Here is a 22429-nt window from a genome sequence, read left to right as displayed (position 1 = left end):
CTTACCTGCAGCCGCCGCTGCCCTCGCTCCAGCCGCTCCGGCCGCGGGACCCCCATCGCCCACGCGGGCACCGCCGCCCCCTCGCCGCTCCTCCCTCTCCGTCAGTCCCTCGGGGCGCGGAGCCGCGAGCGAACGCGGCCGGAGGGTGACCGCTGGGATCCCGCGCGCCGCTCCTCCTCCGGTCGCCGCCCGCTCCCTCCCGCTCTGCCCGGCGCTGGCTCCCGAGTGCGCTCCGTCGCCGGACGGGAGGGGAGGCGGAGGGAGGGGCGGGAGCAGTCCCGCTCACGCCCGCTCCCTCCGTCCCCCGCACGCACTCAAGCCCCGCCCCCTGCTGGCCCCGCCTCCCATTGGCTCCGCCGGCTCGGTCCCGGGGGAGCGCGAACTCCCCATTGGCAGCTCGTGATGTCGCGCAACCGAACCGCCAGGCCCCGCCCCACGGCGTGCCGGCCGCCTTCTTCCCCCGGCGGGGGTCGCGGGGAGGGATGGCGGGGCGCGTTGGGTTGGGCGGCCGGCGGCGAGCAACAGGTGGGGTCGAGGGAAGGAGCGCGGGAGTCCCCCAGCCGAGCCTCAACGGAGCGCCGCTCCGTGCCCTCGCGGCGCCTCCACCCCGCAAGTCCCTGGACGCCGCCACCCGTTGGCGCTCACGGCCGCTGCCATCCCCCAGCGCCCGCGGCTCTCACCCAGAGCTCCGAGCCGACGAAGCCCGTATCGACGGCTCGTGTTCTCGGAGCTGCCCCGCGAGGTCTGCTCCTGTGCACCGATCGTAAACTGCGGGCGGTCAGGAGCGGAGATGCTCTCCCCTTGGGCACAGCCCTCAGCACTCCTGGTTTGCCTCCCAAATGAGCCTCGGCCGGGCAACCGCATTTTCCTCCCCCTTTTCCACTGGTAGGCAAACCGAAGTCTGGTTTGGGGATTTGAATTTCCCTATTCTCACTCTGCGGCCAGTTCTGCAAGAGGCCATGCACACGGAAGCGAAACAGAAGACACTTATCAGCACCAACACGCTCGTTCCCATCTGCTACCTGCAACATCAATGGAAATAAAGGCTGCTCCGACAGAACCCAACAGAACAACCCATGGCTTTTCTATTTTTTCAGCCCTCCTGCTGATTCTCCCCTCCACCTGCACCCATGTCTCACACACAAGTGCTGTTGTTGTACCGGTTGGCGCAGCACAGGTGTCCTGCTGCCATGCAGTGCCACCCCGCTGCCCCGCAAGCTTCTCCTCACTGCCCGTACTGGGAACTGGGGAAGGTTTTAATAGAAAGGAACTGTCAAATTTACGCCAAACATCCAAGGTATTCCGGATAACATACGTTTAAGGTGATAAGGAAGTCTTTTACCGTAGGGGTGGTGGGGCACTGGCACAGGTTGCTGAGAGAGGAGGTGGATGTCTCATCCCTGCAGGCACTCGGGGTCAGGCTGGACGGGGCTCTGAGCAACCTGATCGAGCTGTAGGTGTCCCTGTGCATTGCACTTGGACTAGATGGCCTTTAAGGGATCCTTTCAACTCAAAACATTTCTATGATTTTATGAGTCTATTATTCATTAAAAATAAAACTCACCCAACAACTGCAAGTGAACAAAACTGTATTCTTCCACTTGAATCATATCAATGACCATGTTCTTCCTGGAAGGTTCACTTCTTTAAAAGCTCATCCAGGAAACAGCAGTGGAATGATGGGGAATTACGGGAGGTGCAAGGAACACTCAGTGAGACCGTCAGCACTCGCTTGTGATTTCACTGCTGCCCAAGCTCTCCTCATAGCACTGCTTACAGGGATGCTCACTGCAGTGAGACTCCTCCACTCCAAAACCCAGCTGGCTTCCTGGAGCTCAGACTCCTCACAGCAATTGCTGACTACACCCACCTTGCTGACAGTCATGCTTTACTCTGCACCTCTCGCTCTGAAGGAAGACAGGATCACCAGAAAATATTGCTGCCTTCTCTCGAGGAGTCCCCCCCAGCAGCCCGAGGGCTTTGCAGGAGCAGCTCCCCACCTTAGCAGCAGCCGCTAGGTGTCCTCTGCTCGTTCTCTTTGCGGGAGCCGCCTGCTTAATGACTGAGCTGCCTGCACCGCGGCTGGTTTCTGCAGCCTGTATCGTCAGCCCGGCTACACTGTTCTTTTTATGAGCTTGGCTACATTTCGAGCGCCAACGTAGGAAGCTGGTACAATGCTGTACTAACAGGTTACAGAGCTGTAATATTTTGTGTGCTAAGAGCATTTGCATTTACTTGCTGGGTTTTCTTTCAATGTCTCATTTTATGAAGCACTTTGGATACAAATCCGCTTTCTCTGAGAATATTTCGGTGTTTCGCTTATTATTCCAAAGAGCACTATGCTAAAAAGTAAACAAACTGACTGAAGTTATCTGTGAATCATGGCATTTCTTTATCCTCTAATAAAATGCTGGCTAATCCCTACCAGACTGCAGTGGTGAGAATAACTCCTTCCTGCACACAGGTTGAATTCAGAGGGCTTAATTTGGATGTGAGAAATACTGAAGCATTCTGCTGATGTGGTGCCTCTGAGGCTGACGTCCACAGGCTACCTATGGCACTGCGTGTGGATGGGCAGATCCTTCTCAGCTGACAGAAAGCACTTTGGGATGGAATGGTGCTGCCTTACTGAACAAGTCTACATGGTTACAGCCAACAAGCCAAATGCATGTAGGTTGCATTCCCAGAATTATTTATTACCTGCATCTTGACAAGATCCAGCACACAGATATGCTCCAGGGTTTTGCTGTTAGAAGAGTCTGTGAGCACAGCTTTTTTTTTTCTTTTTTTTTTTTCTTCTTCTCCCCCTCCTCCTTTTCCCTTTCTTTTTTAATTATCCCTCTCTCAGTCCCTCAGTATCACTCCATTTGGCTTCCAGGCTACCATCTGTGTACCCTCAGGGAGTCAACAAGAGAAGAACAAGGGCCAGAAAACAGAGCACAGGTGAAAAGAGGTAAACAGGAGCTTCTTAAAATAGTAAAGGGCTGTTCAAGCCTCTAGAGCACAACAGCATGTGACTAAGAGGAATACCTTGCCCAAACTAAAAACTAACATACATAAAAATTTAATCAGAAAGAGTGGAGAGAAAGAAGAAACTTCAGCTTCTAATTCATTCAGTATTTCACTTGAATTGTCTATTAAAGGACATTTGCCTCAGATGTGGGATAGATCACTTGCAGCAGAACAGTCTGGCCTTAGACAATATGGATGCAGAGCATACCATAACAGTTCAGCCAGTGGCCAGAGAGCATACAGACAGAAGTCAGACAGAGGACATTCCACAGGCCACAGCCCAGACACCTCTGACCAGAACAGATGCCAGCACTTCTCAGCAACATCTTCACTTGCCCCTTTGCATTTAATTCTGGAGTAGGGCAAGGCCTACTCAGCTCAGTCATGTTTGAAGCCAGCCTTCAGACACTGTTAACACACAGGGAGTTGATCCACCATCTCCTACAGGCTGCTGCCAGTGGCAGTGCTACAACCAAAAATGGACTTTCCCATTCATTATGATCTGTGGAAGTGGTGCAGAAGGTGAAGAAAACATCCGGTAGCCACATGATGAGGCATGTTTTGCTGACACAAGGCACTCATGAATAGGCAAGCTGAAGAAAATTTAAGTTTGTTTCCTCAACTTTGGGCACAAGCCTAGAATCTTGCTGAAGTAAGTAGGCACTGAGCACAAGGCCTCAGTAATGCTGAAAGATGTCATCTCCCTCACAAAACCTCTTCACTGACATTGCTCAGTTGAGTTTTGAGGCATTTAATAAAGTGAGGTGTGCTACAAAGCCTTTAAGGCAACCTCACCTCCCTCTGGCCACACTGGAGGAAAGCTGCAAGAAGCAGCCGCTGGCTCAGTGCTCCCTGTGAGTCACCAAGCCATCCACAGGCTGGTGCTACTGTCAGCACTGCAGGTAAACCTAAGGTTTTGGGCTCCTGCAGCTCCAGCAACCTTGGAGCCACATGCACAGCCTGGGGACACATGAGCCCTTTTTCCAGTAACCACAGCTGTTTGATAGTTTCTTGAGTTTCTTGCTCCAATTGTAGGCTGAGGATGAATTTTGCTCCTCTAACCCCAAACTGCCCTTTCATTTGGACATTCTGGGGGTGAAACCAGTTACTCACACTCTGTAAGGGACCCATTTCACATGTTGCTCTTAAAGCGCAAGCATAATTTACCACACTGCTAGTATTTTGTCCCAGTGACTTTCCTTAACTATAAGCAATTCAGTGAAATAAAACATCCTCTGTTCCTGAAAGCTCAGACAGAGGGAAATACTACTGGCTTTAATTAGCAATATCCTTCAGATGAGTCCCCTACTAACCAGAGGAGCAGGCGATATTTCATCTCACTTCCTCTAGTTTACTTACTACTGACTCCCTTCGCTGTGGTTTACCAGCAGGAAACCACTGGAGGGGACAAATCCAGATGAGATTAAACAACATACAATTATCATCTTTACTATTACCAGGCTGGCAGTTTTTCTGCTAGATGCTAAATGAGATTCACAGCCATTTTGGCTTCCATTCACTGTGAAAAGAAGCCACTCTTTTAACTCCATACTCTCAGCCCCCAACTATTTCATTTGCTAAAAGCTGTTTTCTCTTTGGCTGGGTTCACCCTAACCAAAGGTAAATAGGAAGCAGCACCTGCACATCCCAGCAGTGGGCATCTCCAGGGATACAAACATGATGCAGCACAGCAGCTGTAGCCTCTCCTACACTGAGCTGGAAGGGAAGCCAGCAAAGGGCTTCTTCCAAGTGGTGGTGAGACAACCACCTGTGTGCCTGACTTAGCACATTCTGCTCCAGGTTCCACCTGAAGATCTTCCAATGGATGCAAAAATTCAAGGGTACAGACATGGAAGAAGAGAGGAAGACAGAAACAGGGAAAAAAAAAAAAAAAAAAAAAAAAAAGCAGATTTCTCTTGAGCTCTGCTGATCTCACTGTACTGCAGATAGTCTGTCTGAATTTCTTATACGTTGCCATGCTGGGTAACACGTTACCACTTTGCTGCTGTGTGGGTTGACTCGTAGAAAGCCTAAGAAATATGAAGCCATCACATATATCACTTTTTATATGAATAAGGGCATAATAACCAATACCTAACACAGATGATCAGTTTGGACTTGCAAAAATCTTCCATAGTCTTTTATGGGGTCAGTACTCTTTTGCACTTCCCACAGAGCGCTGCTGTGCTCTTTCTCAGGAACCTTCAGCAAATTGAAAAGACATCTCTAATCTTTTAGCTACTTCACAGATAGTGAGACTTCATTCATTCCTGAGGAATTTCTCCTGCCAGGTAAAAGAAAGTTCACCCAAGTAGGAAATCTCCTCATTGCAAATAAGTTGCAACACCTGACTGCTGGGGAGGGATGGGAAAGGGCTGGAGCAAACTGGCATGATGAGGCTTGTGAATGAAGTCAGCCAGGGAAAAAAGAGCCCAGGCACCATGAGACAGGCTGTTTCAGCACATCTCCCAGGCAACTTCTGCTGGCAGGTCCCTTAATGTTTGTATCTTACTTCAGGCAGGTTGATAATAGGACGAGATTTCCATTATAATAACCACTGAATTTAGTTCTCAATAAATTTACTCCTCTCTCTTTGGTTGCCATTAAGTTGACAAGCATGCTTTCTGGGACTGACATTTTCCAGATTTGGTTTTAGCACACATCAAGTTTGGGATATTTGAAAAGTGAAAGAAAATCCATGGAGCTATTAAAGTATGCAAAGATTATTTTTCATGTGGTTTAACTCAAACTTTTGCATTGACTAACCCAGAAAAAAAAGTGAAATTGAGAATGTAAACATAATTATTTTGTAAAACTCCTTAGCTCTTGATAAAATATATGTCCAGAGCTAATTTTTAAGAAGTTTTGAAGTCGTAGCATTTCTCGGTTGGTAGTTTTACTATGTTTGTTAAGATTTCCTTATGAATTATTTTAATATTCTGTAATGAGATATAATTGGGCATCTTTTTTCAAAAATGGAATAAAGATTTTTTTATGTTTTGATTGGACAGTTTTTTCAATAACTAGGCAGGCTGAAAAAGTGAAGACACTATGAAATCACTATTGATCTCACTACACTAATCTAATTTATTTGGGAAAGACGAAAGGCAGTGATGCAAAGTATGGGAAATCCATTCATAGACAGAGAGATTGATCTTTGTTAAGGGCATCCTACTGAAAGAAAATTTGTTAATACCTTTTCAATCTCCCGTAAAATTCTTGGACTTAAAAGCTCTAATGGCTCATTTGTGATAATCCAGTCTGACCTCCTCTATATGACATGTCATTGAACTTCCATGAATTAATTCTTGCTTCAACTAGGTGTCTTCTATAAAAACATCCTGTCTTTCTATATGCGTTCTCATTGATGGAAAATTTACTGAAGTCCTTGGTAGATTGCTTCAATTACATTTGCTGCTAAAAATGTGTGCCTTATTCCTAGTTTGATCTGTCTGCCTCTCAGTTAATGCCCTTGTTATACTTTTGTCTGCTATACTGAAAAGTCTGTTCATGATATGTTTTCAGTCCTGGTACATACTGATCATAGCTAAGTTATTTCTCAATCAGTTCCATTATAAAGTAAATACACAGCACTATTCTCAGAGTTTTTCACTATGAGCTGTTTTTCATTTCCCACAGTAAATCTCACGTCTCTTCTCTGATTTTACTTCCCTTTAAGATCTTTCAAAATTCCTTCCTGAAATAAAGGAGGACATAGGTATAGAAAATGCTCTCAAGAACCCCTCTCTCAATTATGTATCCTTTGAAGTTCCTATTGGATGTATTTGGTAATTACTTTTCATATTGTGCCAGTAGAATCTAGGCTCCTCTTCTACCTTGCATCTCCCAATTCTGTTTTTAAGACATTCAGTTTGAAACAGCAGAATAACAAGACAAAATTATTAGTTATTCTGTAGACCTCTTACATAGTTACTCTGCTGACCAACACCTGAAGTTGAAACACAGAACATTTTAATTCACGGCAAGATTCAAAATCTTATAGAAGTCATTTGTTTTAGTTTCCTAAAATACATCTGGTGCCACGCAAATTCCTGTACCTTTGATGGCTCACACACATGGCCCACAGCTGCATTTAACTCTTTATCTTTGGGGTTAAATGGTAGGTGATAATGCCTCACTTGGATCACGTATACATGAAATGAATTTCTGGTAAGTGGGGCTCACAGGAGACAAACAAAGGCGAGTAACCCTCAGCCTGGGCCTTATAACAACCTCTGAGCTGCCCTTGTTCTGTGTTGTGATGCTCAACCGATAGTGCTGCTTTCTAAGCCTTCCCTGCAGAAAACGTATTCCCCACAGGAATTCACAAAAGATGCAAGCTGAGGATTCTAGGCCCAAAATGTTTGTCTTTCCATTGGTGCCGTTTACAACACATCCTTTGATGGATCCACTAGCGCTCTCTGCGGAATGAACATGCTCCTGCCTACTGAAAATAGATAGAATATAACTTGGAATTTAATTTCTCAAATGTGTGTCTCCTGATATTTTGGAATTGCTGAATCATGTCTTTCAATTACCTTGCAAGCCGTGGGCATTTTTTCAAAAATGATCACTTCTTTGTCATCCACAGCTCCATTTTCTAGTTTTGCAGCCTGCTAAATGGGTAAGAGTGTAGCAGGAAACAAAGAGTTTCTGACTCATCCACCATGAGACATCTTAACAGTTCAGTGAGTTTTTATTCTTCTGCTATGACTCTTCTCTCTCTAGCACTTGGAGTAGTATCACAACAGTATCTGTATGTTTTTTCTGACGCTGCATTAAAACTTGTGAATTCACTGAGTATTCTGCTTCAGAAATGAGCAAGCCACAGAAGACACATTCCAAATACCCTCAGTTTTCTTAGTGCGTAACTTACAAGTGATTCAGGCCAAATGTTCTTAGACCTGATTTCATCCCACACCAACAAGTAGTATGCATAGCTTTGACAGAAAGGCATGGCACTCCAGAAAAGCCAGGCAATGGCAACTTTGCTCAGTTGCATGCCCACTCTAGGCAACATTCTGCACAGGGGCAATGCAGTTTTGAGCAGGAATTTTGGGGCATTCAGTCCCAGAAAAAACATTACAGCAGAGGCTTTACTGCTCAGACAGCTGCTGTCAATTTGAGCAGCTTGGCTACTCACTGCTACTTAGGTGGCCAGAGTCTGCAAAGTGACCCAGTCATAAGGCAGACAGGTCCATATTGCCAGGCTTGGAGAACTGGGATGTTTCAGGTTCTCAGACAAGCCAGACTCACTGGTGAGACAACACAAAGAATGATGAGAGGCACACATGGCATTAGCTGAGTCCTGTGATTTTTTATTGCAGTTATTTAATCATTTAACTATTATGTGAGAAACTTCAGAACATATCAGCTTCTCTTTATCTTTTCTGTTTTTCCAATTTTTCCTGTTTTATCATTTCCATTTGTTACTGTTGCTTTTTCCATTTTATGCTCTAAGGTCATTTTATATGAGTTATTGGATTTGACAGCCTGCCACTGTGGACTCTGGAGAACTGGAGGAGACAAGCAACTATATAACCTTGCTCTTTTGGCCTGACTGAAGGCTTCCTGACACTGTAGAAATTTCTTAGTTTTCTTCAGTGAGTTTCACTTCAGAGTCTTCTAGCACAAATTTGGTACAGTGTAAAGGGGAAAGAGGTAAGGTAAGCAGATTTCAAACACCAGAGAACATTGCTCTCTCTCTCCTCTCCCTCCTGACTGAAAAACATCGCATTGCTTCAGAGCTTGGTTGTTTACAGATCACCAGGAGTTGGCTCCAGCCTGAACAGCCTTCAGCAGCATCAGAGCAGAAGGTGCAACAGGTGGGCAAGCAGTACAGCACCCCAAATTGTGAGCCCTGCTGAGGGATAGGTCCACAGAATCTGGCAGCATAGTGGTCATAGGGCTGTGCTGCTTTCAGGACATGTAGGTACACACAGTGTTAAAATGAGCATGAATTTATCTCCGCAAACTTGGTCAAAAGTGGCTCTTTGCATGGTGCCTCAGAACAACGCAAACATCCCCATTACCTTATTTCATGGTTTGATTGCTGTTCTTGTTTGCCTTCTATCCTTTACAAGTCAGATGCAGAAGTAAAAAGATCATTCATCCATTAAATATATGGGTGGACACAATAACATTCACCATGGTGTTTGCCTGTTCTACCAGTTGGTTGATAATGTAATTACTCTTTGCATAATAGCTAAAAACCAAACAGACACAGGGATCATGTTTCCAGAGAGTTTTTCACAGATTCTGTAAATGAGATAGTGACACTCAGGTAATCTTCTGATTCTTATTGCTTTTGAAAGGCTGGTATTTCTGTAGATACTATCTTCCTAATTTTGTTGAGTGAGCATGTCTGCCCTAGGTGGGAACTGTTTCTTTCTGGCCTGCTTTCCTTTTCACACACATTATAAAGGGGGACTGGCCACACAGATTTTTCTTTTAGTACAGTGAGGTATGTTACCTCTCACCTATCAAAACAACGTCACTTCACAGTGAGGTACAGAAAAGCTGCAAATTGGCTTTTTTTTTTTTTTGCACTGTGTATTTCAGCTTTTCCTGCACAGCAGCATCCCATCATATGCCTTGAATGTGCATGGAGCCAGGCCCAGCTGATCACTGCAGAAGTGATCATCAGCTCTTCAGTTTGGATTACTCCAAACTCGAGAAGGGTTGGGAAAACAGTTACGAAGGACCATATAACTCCCCTCAGCCAAGGAACAAAGACAAAATAAAGGAAAGGAAAATGCATTTAGTCTAGTTATTTGTTTGGGCAGTTGAAAGTTAGTTTTAATTATGTCTAATGTCTCTTGAAGTGCTATCTTAGAGCCAGTTGAAACAGGCCACTGTTGAAATAACGAAGATGTAATAACGTGAGATAATGCTGCTGTGCCTACTTTTAAAACTGACCTGATCTGTGAGAAGGATCCATTCTTTCTCATGCAAACTGGGGCTCACTCTAGTGAAACATTAAATGTTGCAAAGCCAGCTTTAGCACCACTCTCTCTAACCCCTTGAGCACTGTTGCTTCCATTGCACACAGCATGGCAAGTGTGCTGAACCTGCTTTGCAGAGCAGTGAAGAAAAGGGGAGAGCCAGCACCTTTTCTACACGGGCTAGTCCTGAGGAAGTCGAGCATGGTTGCTAGCCCCACTCACAAGCATTGAACAAGGCATTCCACTTGAGGTAGGGCAGTGCAAGGACCTCATAAACATCTCTCTAATACTGATCCACAGGGGACTTGTCTTCTGTGTGCTTCTTGGAAACAGTCCAACATTGGGTTCATAGGCAGCCAAACAACTGTCATCCCTAGGGCATAGAGCGCATTCCCCAGCACTCCTCAGCAAGCTGCCAGCTCTGTAGGGCAAGAAAGCAGCATGGCAGCAGGGCTGCAGGGAAGTATTGGAAATAGTGCTGCTGCAAGCAGGTGGCAGGATGGGTACTGAAGTCCAGTGATGTGCCCTGGGGACTAAATAAAAAACTCCAGCACAGACTGCAGCCCTGAGGTTTCCGGGGAACCAACAGTGATCCTTTGGGAAGGAGCATTGAGAAAGATAAAGCATTCCAAGGGAAGTGAAGTCTTGCAGAACAAGTCAGTAAAGGCCAGCATGGAAGACATAAATTTCTGCAATCTGGCTGTGTGGAGTAGTCAGAGTACAAAATTTTTTTTGCTTTCCCCAGAAAAGTGACTTCCTATTTGGCACACTTTTCTCTCAAATATCACTCCTAGTTTACTCAGCCCAGACCTATGGAATAAACAGCAAAACTCCCATCACCTCCAGCTGGAACAAGATCAAGCCCAGGACACAGATAACTTTTTAAATCTCATATGACACCAAAACACCAATTTATAGCATAGCATGGATTTCTTTTAGATGTCTGCATGCTCATTTTGCCTGAAGCCAAACCCCAAAAGATACTGTGACCAAGAGACTCTATACACCAGCTGCGTGCGCTCTGCTGACAGGTTCCAGTGCATATGCAGGGGAACAGAGTTGCATTTGTGAGACTATCAGGAAACTATCTTTAGAAAAGTAAGGAATTCTCTAAAAAAAATATCTAGAAAAGTTTTGCCCACCATAGAAATAGGAACTTCTGTTCCAAGCCATTTATAAATTGTATTACTAGCATTGTTATTTATCATAATAGTATTTTAATATTTTATTGTATTTACATTCACAATTGCTCTATGAGGAGCTGAAACATGTTTTCTCTATTTTACAAATAGAAATAGCTACAGCACAGAAGTAAGGGACATATTCAAGGTGACAGGAGATTCTCAACAGAGCCAAGAGCTGAATTCAGATCTCCCATGTTTTGTTCTGCTTCCCTCTTACTCAGGCTGCAGTGCCAGGCATTGTGCACAGGACCATACAAGGCATGGAAAGCTGTCTCTCTTTTTTTTTTTAAGGTATATTTCCTTACATAAAATACCTTTTTTGTGTGTGTTCCTACCATAGTGCAGCTGCCAACCTCATGCAACTCCTTGCCAGCCTCACATCTGGAGGCTCTAGACTCTGAAGATCAGCCAGCACTGAGGAACCCTAAGGTGATGTAAAGCCAGCATTTGTTCTTTCTGCAACAGTGCCCAAATGTTGCACCAGCCTGACAACAGGTTTCATTACTATACAGGCCCAGCTGGAGCAATTTGCAAAGTCCAAGAGCAGTAACAGTAAGATGTTCGAAAGGATAGGATCTGCTTTTGAAACAACGACTAAAAGAAAAACAGAGAAGGAAGAGAGAAATTAGAAGAACTTGTAAGGAACAAAACAGAGTGTACTGTCTGAGCCAGGAACAAGTTTACATAAGGTTTAATGGTGATACTCATACTTAATGGTACATTAGCATATGTGGGGTAAATTATTACTGACACTGAGGCATAAAAATTAGATCCATCAGGCTCTAGAAGCAAGAAAACTACTATCTGGAAACATCCTCCTAAATTAACAAGTCAGTGAAACTACAGGTCAATCTACTCCAAATCTGTTGAGCAGATGATGCTTCAGCTTTTTTTTTTTTTAGTCATCTGGCAGATACGGGGAACTGTGGTGGGTACAACCATCTCGTGTAGCTAAAGTTGTCCAATAAAGAAAAATGGAATTTGAGAAAAAAGCCAAGGTAAATATTCCGAAGTAAGGTAGCAGATGACACTGGTATCTGGACATCTGTTATGCTACATGTGATGGTTCCTCCAGTCACAAAAATTATTTTCAAGGAACTCTCAAAAAAGTTAAACCCTTTGGCATCTCCAATGACATGTGTTTGAGTTTTCTCAGATGAACACTCTTTTGCCAGGAGGCTGCAAGGAGTGGAAAAGGCAGATAAGAGATATTTTGTAAAATAAACCACACAACTGGCATTCTGAAAACAGGAAGACATATTTCAAAAAAAAAAAGCCTAAAAATCAAGGATATCAAAATTTGTTATCTCAGAAGCTCTCAGCATGAAGGAATGTATGTTCCTGCAAAAGAAATTTATACAAGGACTACAAGCTTATTGCCATTTTATGCTACTTTATGCAGATTAATAAACCACAGTCTACAGAGGATCTTTTTAAAAAATAATTCAGTGTAGGTGTGCTTGTGTCTGTGTCTGTATGTGTGTACGTGTGTGTGTGAAAGATTCAAAAGGAGAGATCAACTAATAAATACAAAACAGAACAGAATACTCCAAGTTGGAAGGGACCCATCTAGAATTATTGAGTTCAATTCCTGGTTCCACACAGCACCACCCAAAATCTAAATCCTATATCTGAGAGCAATGTCCAAACACTCCCAGAACTCCAGCACTCGGAGCCGTGCCCACTGCCCCGTGCAGCCCGTTCCATGCCCACCGCCTCTGGTGCAGCACCTGTCCCCAGCCCCCACTGCCCTCCCTGACGCAGCTCCATGCCGTTCCCTCGGGCCCTGTCGCTGTCACACAGAGCAGAGCTCAGCGCTGCCCTCCGCTCCCTGTGAGGAGCTGCAGCTGCCATGAGGGCTGAACAACCCAAGGAACCTCAGCTGTTCCTCATACTTCTTGCCCTCCAAACCCTCCACCATCTTAACAGCCTTCCTTTGGCCACTAACAGTTTTATGTCCTTCTCATATTGTGGTGCCCAATCCTGCTGAGTGCTCGAGATAAGGCCACACCAGTGCAATACCGAAAATGGAAGCCATTTACAAATCAGTGAAACAGGAGTTAAAAAGGACAGCTCATTTGAGAAAACTCTTGCTAGAGTGAATGTCACTACAGACAAGTGAGTACAAGGCATCCTCTCCCACATTGCTCTTGAGGCATCACCTATCTGCTCTCCTTGGCTATGCATGGGGAAGGCTGTCAGTCCAGCTAGCAGCCCTCTGCTCCTCAAACAAAGACAAAAAAGGGATATTAAGACCAATGATTGGCACCTGGAGAAAAATTAAACCATCCCAGTCTGCCAAAGAAGATAACACAAGGAGAAGATGAGGAAAGCATTACTAAAATGGCTGGGAATGCTCAAAGTGAAGAAACTGGATAGTTATCAATGTAAGACCTGATTCTCCTGTTATTCTGGTTTTATCACAGTATAACTGCTGACTATGAAAGATTTGCTTCTGATTCAGAGTGAACTAAGCACTTTGTGAACATAGTGATGAGCATCATGAGAAAGTCTTGCTTGCTCGCTGCTGATCCTGGTACACCTCTGTATATCTGAGTCATGAACTGGCATGACAGACAGGGCTTGACAATCCTCGATTCTTTTTCACCCACTCTTCTGACCAGATAAGCCAAGCCTGCACTCCACCTGCTCTCTGCAAAGGAACTGGTTAAGCTACTTTTGAGAATACACATGACCAAAGCACGCTTTACTCTTTGCAACCCAGAAACAAGACCACGGGCAGCGAGGTCCTTCATCTGGTTCTATCTTGGTGCCTTCCTTGTACCAGCACTGGTGTCGGCCAGGCCCAGACAAATGATCCAGCAGATCATAGATTCAGATGAGGTACTTTTCAGCTGGATCTGTTCTCACATACGATTCATCTTCAATTGTATCAGTGTTTATTTCACTGCAGAAGAGGCAGCAGCAAGAACAAGAGGTCAGAAAGGACAGGGAACATAAACACCTTTTCAAGTGCCTGAACAAATTTACGCCAGAATAAAGCAACCATGTAAAGTGAGAAGCTTAGTAAAACACAAACATTTTTTTTTCTTTCATCAGCTTTTAAGAGAATTTCTGTGGCTATAATTTTACTAATGTCTTAGAGACATTGAAAATTCTGCTCAGTTTGGAAATCCTACAGCAAGAGCTCTTCCTCTGCTTGTCTCCAGGATAGCTGCTTGTCTTGAGCAGCAATAATATCTACTCATAGCCATGCCATACTAGTAGTAGAAGTGCTAATGAATAACATGTTACTCTTCTAACTTCTCTCTTCCTGGTTCTGTTTGATAGACCATAAATTTAAAGAGCTAGTCAAGCAGAAAGTGCCATTGCCAAGTTCTATTTTAAAGTGGAATTTTCTCCAGCAATATAATATGAACTATTCTAGTCTGCTGTGTCTCTCCACCAACACCATCACATTAAGCAACACCTCTGGCAAATGCAGCTTCAGCTGAAAATTAGCACACATTGAATGTGTCACGTATAAAGATGACCAAGTTTTTCATTTCAAATTTAAAAAGCAAGAAATTCTATGGTTTGTTTATTTTTGCATTGCATGCACATCCCATGGCAAATAACAAAAAAGATTTCCAAGAGACGGCTCTTACCTAGAGAACATGAACTGAAAGCTTTAATAGCACCAATATATGGGTGACAGTGTCATTTTAGTGACTGCACTACTAGTCAGGGGCTGACACTTTCATAAAAGTTGAAACTGTAGAAATCAAGGCTATGAGATTTTCTTCATTGATGCAAACTGGTCTGTAGCAGGTATTCAAACAGTTAGCTGAAATTTGCAGCTATATTTAACATCATAATTAAAGCTGACCTCTCTTCACAAGGAAACTGTCATGTCAGCATAATCAGAATAAAAATGAAGGGAGTAAATATAATAGGTTAACTATCTCCTGTGATGGGAGTTCATGTACTTTGAGACACCTGTTGCCACAGAGAGAAGGATTTTTCTCACAAGTAGACATTTCCAGTGTTTAAGGTAGAGGTATCTGGAGAACAACATTTTTTTTGTAATAAATGAATTCAAAATAATCAGTGGTTTCAAAAGTGGAACATTCACATATCTGTAAAATTCAATCTTATCAAAATAGTGTTCTAATTCTAAAAAAGACCCTTTTTTTCCCTTCTTTTCCCATTTTAATCTCCATTATTCTTATTTACCCTGACAAGACAGCTTTGAATCTCAGGATGCTCGTGTGAAATTCTCCAAATGAGCAAAAGCGAGTGAAAGAAAAACAAAATTTTAAAAAACTGTTTTCACACAGCAGTAACTTCAGTAGATGCTTCTGCCTGCCATCATCAAGTCTTTCACTAAGAAGTTACAGTTTATTTTTCATAAGACAAAAGAGAAACACTGTCAGGCAAGAACTAGTAAGTAGAAATGAAAATCTTATCCCAATTTGAAGTTGAAGAACTACTGCTAGCAACATGACTAAGTATTTGTGATCTCCTGCTCTTCTCAAGGCACAACTGACATGATGAACAGTGACAAACTTTCTGTCTGATCCCTTACCTTTATCTTTGATGAAATGCTGATTTCTCTCTGGAACTCCCCTGCATTCAGTGTTTTGTTCCCCAGAAGTCAGAATTCAGAACAACAGTATTTGAAGGGAAACAAATCACTGGGCAAATGGGATGGTCAGACATGATCAAAAACTGAAAGCAGTAAAAACTGTGGACATGTTTTTACATTCCGCAAACAGCTGCTGAGAGAAAGGAAGGGAGCTTCTTCAAGTTCCCCTCTTAATTCTGCTCAGTGGAGTGGCAAGCTGTAATGGTTCATGGGCATGGGATTGTCATCTGAAATCCCTTCCCCATCACTGTGCATGGCGCATGCAGAGTGCTTGTGAAAAACTTCTCTGTAATATAAGAACTTGATGAACACTGAGGCCTTTCAAAAACTGAGGGAATACCATTGTAGGGTAATTCAGTCAGACTGGAATCTAGGATACATCAATCTTCATTTAAATCTCACTTCTGCGATTACAAAAATCAATGCCAAGATCTTTGATTAATGTGGAGATGGCAGAGTAGCAGAAATATGGCACATTCCCAGTCTCTACACTGTGTTTGATGCTTTGTGTAAGGGTGACACCTTCAAGACCAGCAAGTGGAGAACTGCAAGTCCAAGGGTGGCCATCATCCCGTGAACCAGCACTGTTACTGCACTGGTGAAGTAGGATTTACTTCTGGATATATTTCTAAAATGACAATCTGCTCTTATATTTGAATATATATTAGAAAAGAGAGCTGGGAATGAAAAAAATTCCTTAATGTGCCACCACACAGTAAATGACCTCTATATTAGCTTCTAATGACATAGTTAAATTTCAGCTTGGTCTGCTTTATATTCAAAAATTCAATCCAGTAGTTTGAATTTAACTTTTTTTCAAAGTTCTGAGTATAGAACTGTGTAAAAATAAATGCTGGAAACTGTAGGATCATAGTCCAGGATTTCAACTTCAGAATTGTTTACCCTGGTAAAGAGTCAGTGAGGCAGCAAAGTATAGAGGAAGAGCATTATATGGTAGTTTGCCAGGTGCTGGCTTTACCCACACCTCTCAGCCAAAGAAGAAGAATGTGAATGACCACATAGGCTACACATTTTTTGTCTGGTGTCAAAGCTCCAAAGCAATAAGCCCAACACATTTTTACTGCCACAGGCCTATATCATAGAATCAAAGAATAGCCTGGGTTGAAAAGGACCATAATGATCACCTAGTTTCAACCCCCCGTTATGTGCAGAGTTGCCAACCACTAGACCAGGCTGCCCAGAGCCACATCCAGCCTGGCTTTGAATGCCTCCAGGGATGGGGCATCCACAACCTCCTTGGGCAACCTCTTCCAATGCATCACCGCTCTCTGTGTGAAAAACCATATGAAGCCCTGCTTTAAATAAACTGGTGGTATCAACCCAATACAGAGTATGTAAGTACACAAAAGTAGGTAAAATGCAAAAGATACCATCACAACCAGTGTTTGCTGGCACAGCCAAATGTCAGCATAAGATAACAAGGGAGCGGTGTATAACACAAACTGGTCATCACAAGCAATTCTCCAGGATGGAGCATGGAAGCTTGCACTGTGCAGCCAATGTCACAGCTGTTCTGCCAATAAGTGAAAATGGGAAGCATGAGCAAAGTTCTACCCATCAGAAAAAGAACTGAAGAATTGAAAGAAAGAAACCGAACGAGACAAAGCAAAGCCAGTCAGTGATAGATCTAGCTTGTTTCTCAAAAGAACTGCATGCGCAAAGATAGTCAGGCACTAGCAATGCAAAACAACATTCATTTCTTGAAAAATCATTTGAAAGCGAACAAATGTTCTTTAATCCATAGAGTGCAGCTTCCACAATCTCAGTATGTGAAATATACAATTGATTTGCACTAGAGTAAGCAGTTTACACTGTGTCTTCCTCATAAAAGGCTGTTCCAAGGCTTTCTGTAGACAGAGTCCAAAATCTGAGAACTACTCTTGAGCTCACCAGCTTCAATATATTCCCTGCTGACGGTCATGCATTTGTTTCACATGTTGTTTTTCAGTTTCTTCCCTCCATCCTTCCTTCAAAACTTGCAAAAGAGACATCATCTGTAGTGGAAAAAATCTTTAGCTAACTCATTTGTTGCAAATTATTACTATCCAAGTGGATAGTGATAGTTAAATCAGTATGAGATCCATTGATCACAACAGAATTACAATTTCTATATAAGCTGAAATGCAGTCTGTCTTTTGAGACAGTATAAAATACACTTTCCAAATCAACACAGCATTTAACGTTTCCTGCCTCAGTTCACATACTTGACCTACTGTGTTGTGACCTGAAGGGTTGCAGTTCAAGACTTAACATGAATTTAATGTATCCATGCCAAAGACCTTTGCCTCAATCAGGATTCTGTTCTCTTTAAACGTTCCTTTTAAATGTATTTAACACAAAGGAAAAAAAAAGAAAAAAGAAAAAAAAAAAAAAAGGAAATGGATTGGGAAAAGCTTACAGTTGAAAATGAGTGGGCAACACCATCAAGCTTATTCTAACGAGGGAACTGGGAAGTGTACCAACAGTTCATGTTAAGTTTGAAACATCACTCTCCTTGGCAAAACAGGAAATGGTAGAAAATCTGCCAGCTCTTTTAAGCAATCTTCTGGGCTTACTTAGGAACACAACTTCATACTCCAAATCTACTTACAGAGTAGAAAATTCTTGTGTATAAAAAGGTAAAAGAAAATATTTCCCCACTCTAGAATTGTTTATTTAGTTTCTTATGAAGAATGCCATAGCGAAATAATTGTAGCTGTAAATAAAGGTTTGTATTGGTGTAAAATACAAGAATTTCTTATAAGGCAAGTATTTAGATGGGAAAGAGACACAGAGGTGAAGGAACAGCTTACGATTATATGTCAGGTGCCCCCTGGCATGGTCAAGATGTCCAGCTATAACAGGCAAATACAACAGCACCAACAGCACCAAGATTTACTCTTTTTAAAGAGGTGGACTAGAAAGTCTAGACAGTAAAAAAAAATTGTGCACAAAAAGACTGCTCTTTTTCAGGCACTTTTCCTTGAGTGCAAGTAGCATCAAGTATCCCTGCAGTTCATCCTTACTGGGCAATAAAGCAAGCAGTTGATTTTCCTGTACTTAATTTTGTGTGTCTATGTATCTTGATTTATATATACAGAGGAAACAAGAAGACCATTAAGGATGAAAGTAATTGAACAAAGGGCAATGAAGAGGAATGATGTAAACTCACCTGACAGCGATTTCTCTTCTTACAGTCCTTACTTCTTGCATGAGATTTACAGGCTTGAAGAAATCATAAGACTAAGACCATGAGCAGAGTCTACTGGAAAGAAAAGGAGGAAGATTTGGATCTTTATTTTAGCTTTTGCACCCAAAAGATATGGGAAAAACTGTACTATGCCTCATTACATATTTTCAAAGGGATTTGCATTGTTGCCTAATTTATCATCGTAACTACTCTCAGAGAATATAGTAATCTTGTAATGCAGTTACAACAAAGGCTTTGGATGATTGGTCTCAACAGTTTATCCAAAAAGTAGATAAAACTACCAGCTACTTACTGCCTGTAACAAAATCATGTGATTGATGATGCAATATTTTATACATGTGAGTGTTTGGTTGGGTTGGGGTCTGAGTACTTTGCCCCACTGCTTCTCTGTAGTCAGTGAAGAAACAGATTTTTATACATGCATTCGTGATTAATCTTCCCTCAAGGAGAAACCCTTATGTGAAGGCCTAGAACAATCATATCTAGTCTTCTCAAAATAATTTCAGACCCTACATACACGGTTAGTCATCCATCCTCCAGTTTTCCTTCTGCTCCTATGCCATTAAAGATCCCCAAAGTTGAACCTGACATTGGCAATGTGCATTTGCTCACTCCTTTTGTGACAGCAGCTGTGACTGCTGACAGCAGTTGCCAGAGCCAAGCACATTCCTTGGGCTCAGCCAGAAATTCTGCAACTGCAAGAAAACACACTAAAATATTTAGGACCAAAATGAGTGTTGAAGCCAGTGAAGTACATCATCACTTGCATGGAGCTATATTCTTCTGTACCAAAGATATGATTACATTAAAAAAAAAAAAAAAAAAAAAAAAAAAAAAAGCCAGTTTGACTCCTGTGTTATTTATTCCTACTTAAATTCAGAGCATTTAGAAAAGTGTCAGTCTTGAATACTTTTGTCCAGGGAATTCAAATTGCTCAATGCAGTCACACATCATACTTTTCTTCTGAGCTATGATTCATTCCCCAAGTGATGTAACAGTCTAGAGCTGAATGGAAACTAGAACCCAGCCTTTGGGGCTTAGTGCTGTATTTAAAGTACACATTTCTCAACTTGGAAGCTGAAACCCCAGTTGTTCAATGACTTCTACTGCATGCTATGTATCTGCCTCCAGAGATGTCAAGAGGATTGTGCACGGTGCATATTGCTAAGTGTGGGTATGAATCTTGTCAGGTTGAGTTTTAGACACTAACTGTACTAAGGTTCTGGGCATTCAGGCCCCATATGATCAATCTGCATAATTATTCCTGTCATCTACTCTTTTCAAAAAATTAATAATGAACAAGTCAATACCAAAAAGTCTGTGATTTGAAGTATGGAATGGTTTTCTGTGTAGTCAGACAGTAGCATAATGCCCATTCTTTATATAAAAGATTTTCCTTTCGCAACAGAAAAACTGAACCATATGAAAATCAGGTGAATAAAATGATAATTTGCTAGCAAAATGGACCATGGACAACTATGTTTATTTCCCAGAGGGAAGTACTCAGCAAGAGAATTGCTTTAAGTGTACACATATCAAAAAACACTCTCTGCAATTCTTTCTGCATTCATTGAGTTGAAAATTTTATTCTGTATTCTGATGAGTTCTTTGTGCCATAGCTAAAACAAGTTTGCTATGGTGAAGGCACATATTTTAAAGACAACTTAGTTTTTCTTCTGCTTTGGTAGGTATATCAGCTTGCATCCTGCCAATTTTAACATAACTCAGCAGTTTCATCATGTGCAAAGTACATAATAATATGCAGGTGCATAACTACATAGATGCTGAATGTGTTCTGTAAAAAAATAGAAAAAAGGAAGGTCAAATGCAGGCGTGGGAATTTCCTTTAAACCTATATAAAGCATCAGCCATATGCAGTCTTTGGTGAGAATTTTTTGTTATATCAGATTTTCTTTTTCCCTCAAGTCTAAAAAAGTCCACGGAGAACAGGAAACACCATGTTCTTTTTGTGCTTAGTGTGATGTTACTAGCAATTCACTGAATTCAGACCAATTTGTCAGTTGTGTCTAATTTGAACAACTACTCCCTTGTTCTAAATCTGGGGCTGACACTTCCTGCAAATGGTAAGTATCCTCAGCTCCCCTTTCCATCCTCACAGCTATCATGGGTGTGATTCACCAGACCTTAAGACAACTGCACTGAACTAAGCTGGGTCATCTTTAGAGACTTTGGAGAGAACTCAACAGTTTCAGAGAAAGAGCTGTCTAATTAGTTTGGGATACATGAGAGGAAAACACTTCTTCTTTGACTTTAAAGATAACTTAAGGTTGCTGTCTCAGAGATATCTACTCAGAGTAGCTCTTCCCTACCATGGGTTACTTGACAATTCTCCTGCTACAACACAAGCTGAGACTGATCCTCTGGAAGACACAGTTTATTTTCCCATAGGCAAACATGGAATGATGTAGACTAAAGGATTATAAGAATGAGCATCCAATTTATATGAACAATGGCAAACAAGGCTATATCCAGCCAAAGTAAATAAAAACAGGCTAACAAAAGTCAGATAAGTCTTTCATTTTACTGAAAACTGTTTCTCCTTCCCTTTTTTTCAAGACGATTTTTCATTATGACTTCCAGGCTCTACTTCTTCAGTTTTCAAGACAGCTGAAGGTTTCATAAGCTTCAGATGTGCATTTGCCTAATAATCCTCAGCCTCAGCAAGAAATGGTCAGGACAGAAAGTGAACTGAGCTTGCAAAGTACAGAAATGTTCTGGTGACACCAAAGGTCAAGCCAAGAACAGGGAAGTGATGGTGTTTCTATCATCTAAGAGCAAGGCAAAATCATCTCCCCACATGCATAAATAAGCTGCATTTAACAATTATGCTCCTGAATGAAAGCGAGCTTTTAGAGTTCTATTCTATTCTGCTCTATTCTAAGCTGTTATCAGTAGTTACTTCATTTTTTAATTTTTCCTTTTTTAACATGTGCTTAGAATCTCAGGAACTTTAAGCATGAGAGCATTGTGTAAGAAATAACCAAAGGCAATGAAAGATTTATTCCAGGAGCCCAGTGTCAGCTTTGGAACCAAAGAAACAAATGTTGAATTATTATTTTTTTAAATATAAATATCCTGTGATGCAGTGATCCCCTTAAGTACCATTCAGAACAAATGCCAAAGACAACGATGTGCACAATAGGCACATATTTCACAGAAAGAAAGAGAAAAAGAAGAGGTGAGTCATGCAAATAGTTAACCATCAACAACCCAGCTGCTGTATGACAGAGGAGGCACTTGCCTCTCAAGCCAAGAGGAAATCTGAGAGGTAATAAGAAAAATGAGGACTATCAGGTAATAAAAGAGTTACTACACATTTTATATTTCATTTAAAATTATCTTTCAGCAATGGCCTCTTTCTCTTATTAATACAGAAAGCCATGGATACACCAGTTAAAGCCTGGCCCCAGAGAGCCAGCTGTCGTGTAAAAATTTCCAGTTTTCTCTACCCAAAGATACAGATGCATTT

At 42.2% G+C, this 22429-nt stretch overlaps 1 protein-coding gene and 1 long non-coding RNA gene across 12 annotated transcripts in view; both read right to left on the bottom strand.

Moving 5' to 3' along the window:
• Positions 1-15768, bottom strand: part of SIPA1L2 (signal induced proliferation associated 1 like 2) — a 162797-nt gene extending 147029 nt beyond the window's left edge. For 6 of the 7 annotated variants that reach the window (XM_090135420.1, XM_090135425.1, XM_090135427.1 and 3 more), the window contains exon 1: positions 6-299. The gene's annotated coding sequence lies outside the window, so the exon portion shown is untranslated. Of the gene's footprint in view, positions 1-5; positions 300-15668 lie in introns of those variants that run through there. The other variant, XM_090135423.1, reaches the window with a different exon arrangement.
• An 821-nt stretch (positions 15769-16589) lies between these two features.
• Positions 16590-22429, bottom strand: part of LOC149918969 (uncharacterized) — a 105890-nt gene continuing 100050 nt past the window's right edge. For 3 of the 5 annotated variants that reach the window (XR_016464216.1, XR_016464217.1, XR_016464215.1), the window contains 2 exons: positions 18901-18990; positions 16590-17743 (listed from right to left, as the gene is read on the bottom strand). This is a non-coding gene — a long non-coding RNA (uncharacterized LOC149918969). Of the gene's footprint in view, positions 17744-18900; positions 18994-22429 lie in introns of all 5 variants that reach the window. The other 2 variants (XR_016464218.1, XR_016464219.1) reach the window with 1 other exon arrangement.

Source organism: Phasianus colchicus, chromosome 2, assembly GCF_987193195.1.
Source record: "Phasianus colchicus chromosome 2, bPhaCol1.hap1.1, whole genome shotgun sequence".
In the NCBI taxonomy this organism is placed as follows: Eukaryota; Metazoa; Chordata; class Aves; order Galliformes; family Phasianidae; genus Phasianus; species Phasianus colchicus.
Note: the sequence above shows the minus strand (reverse complement) of the source record. Positions and strands in the feature narration are given on the sequence as shown.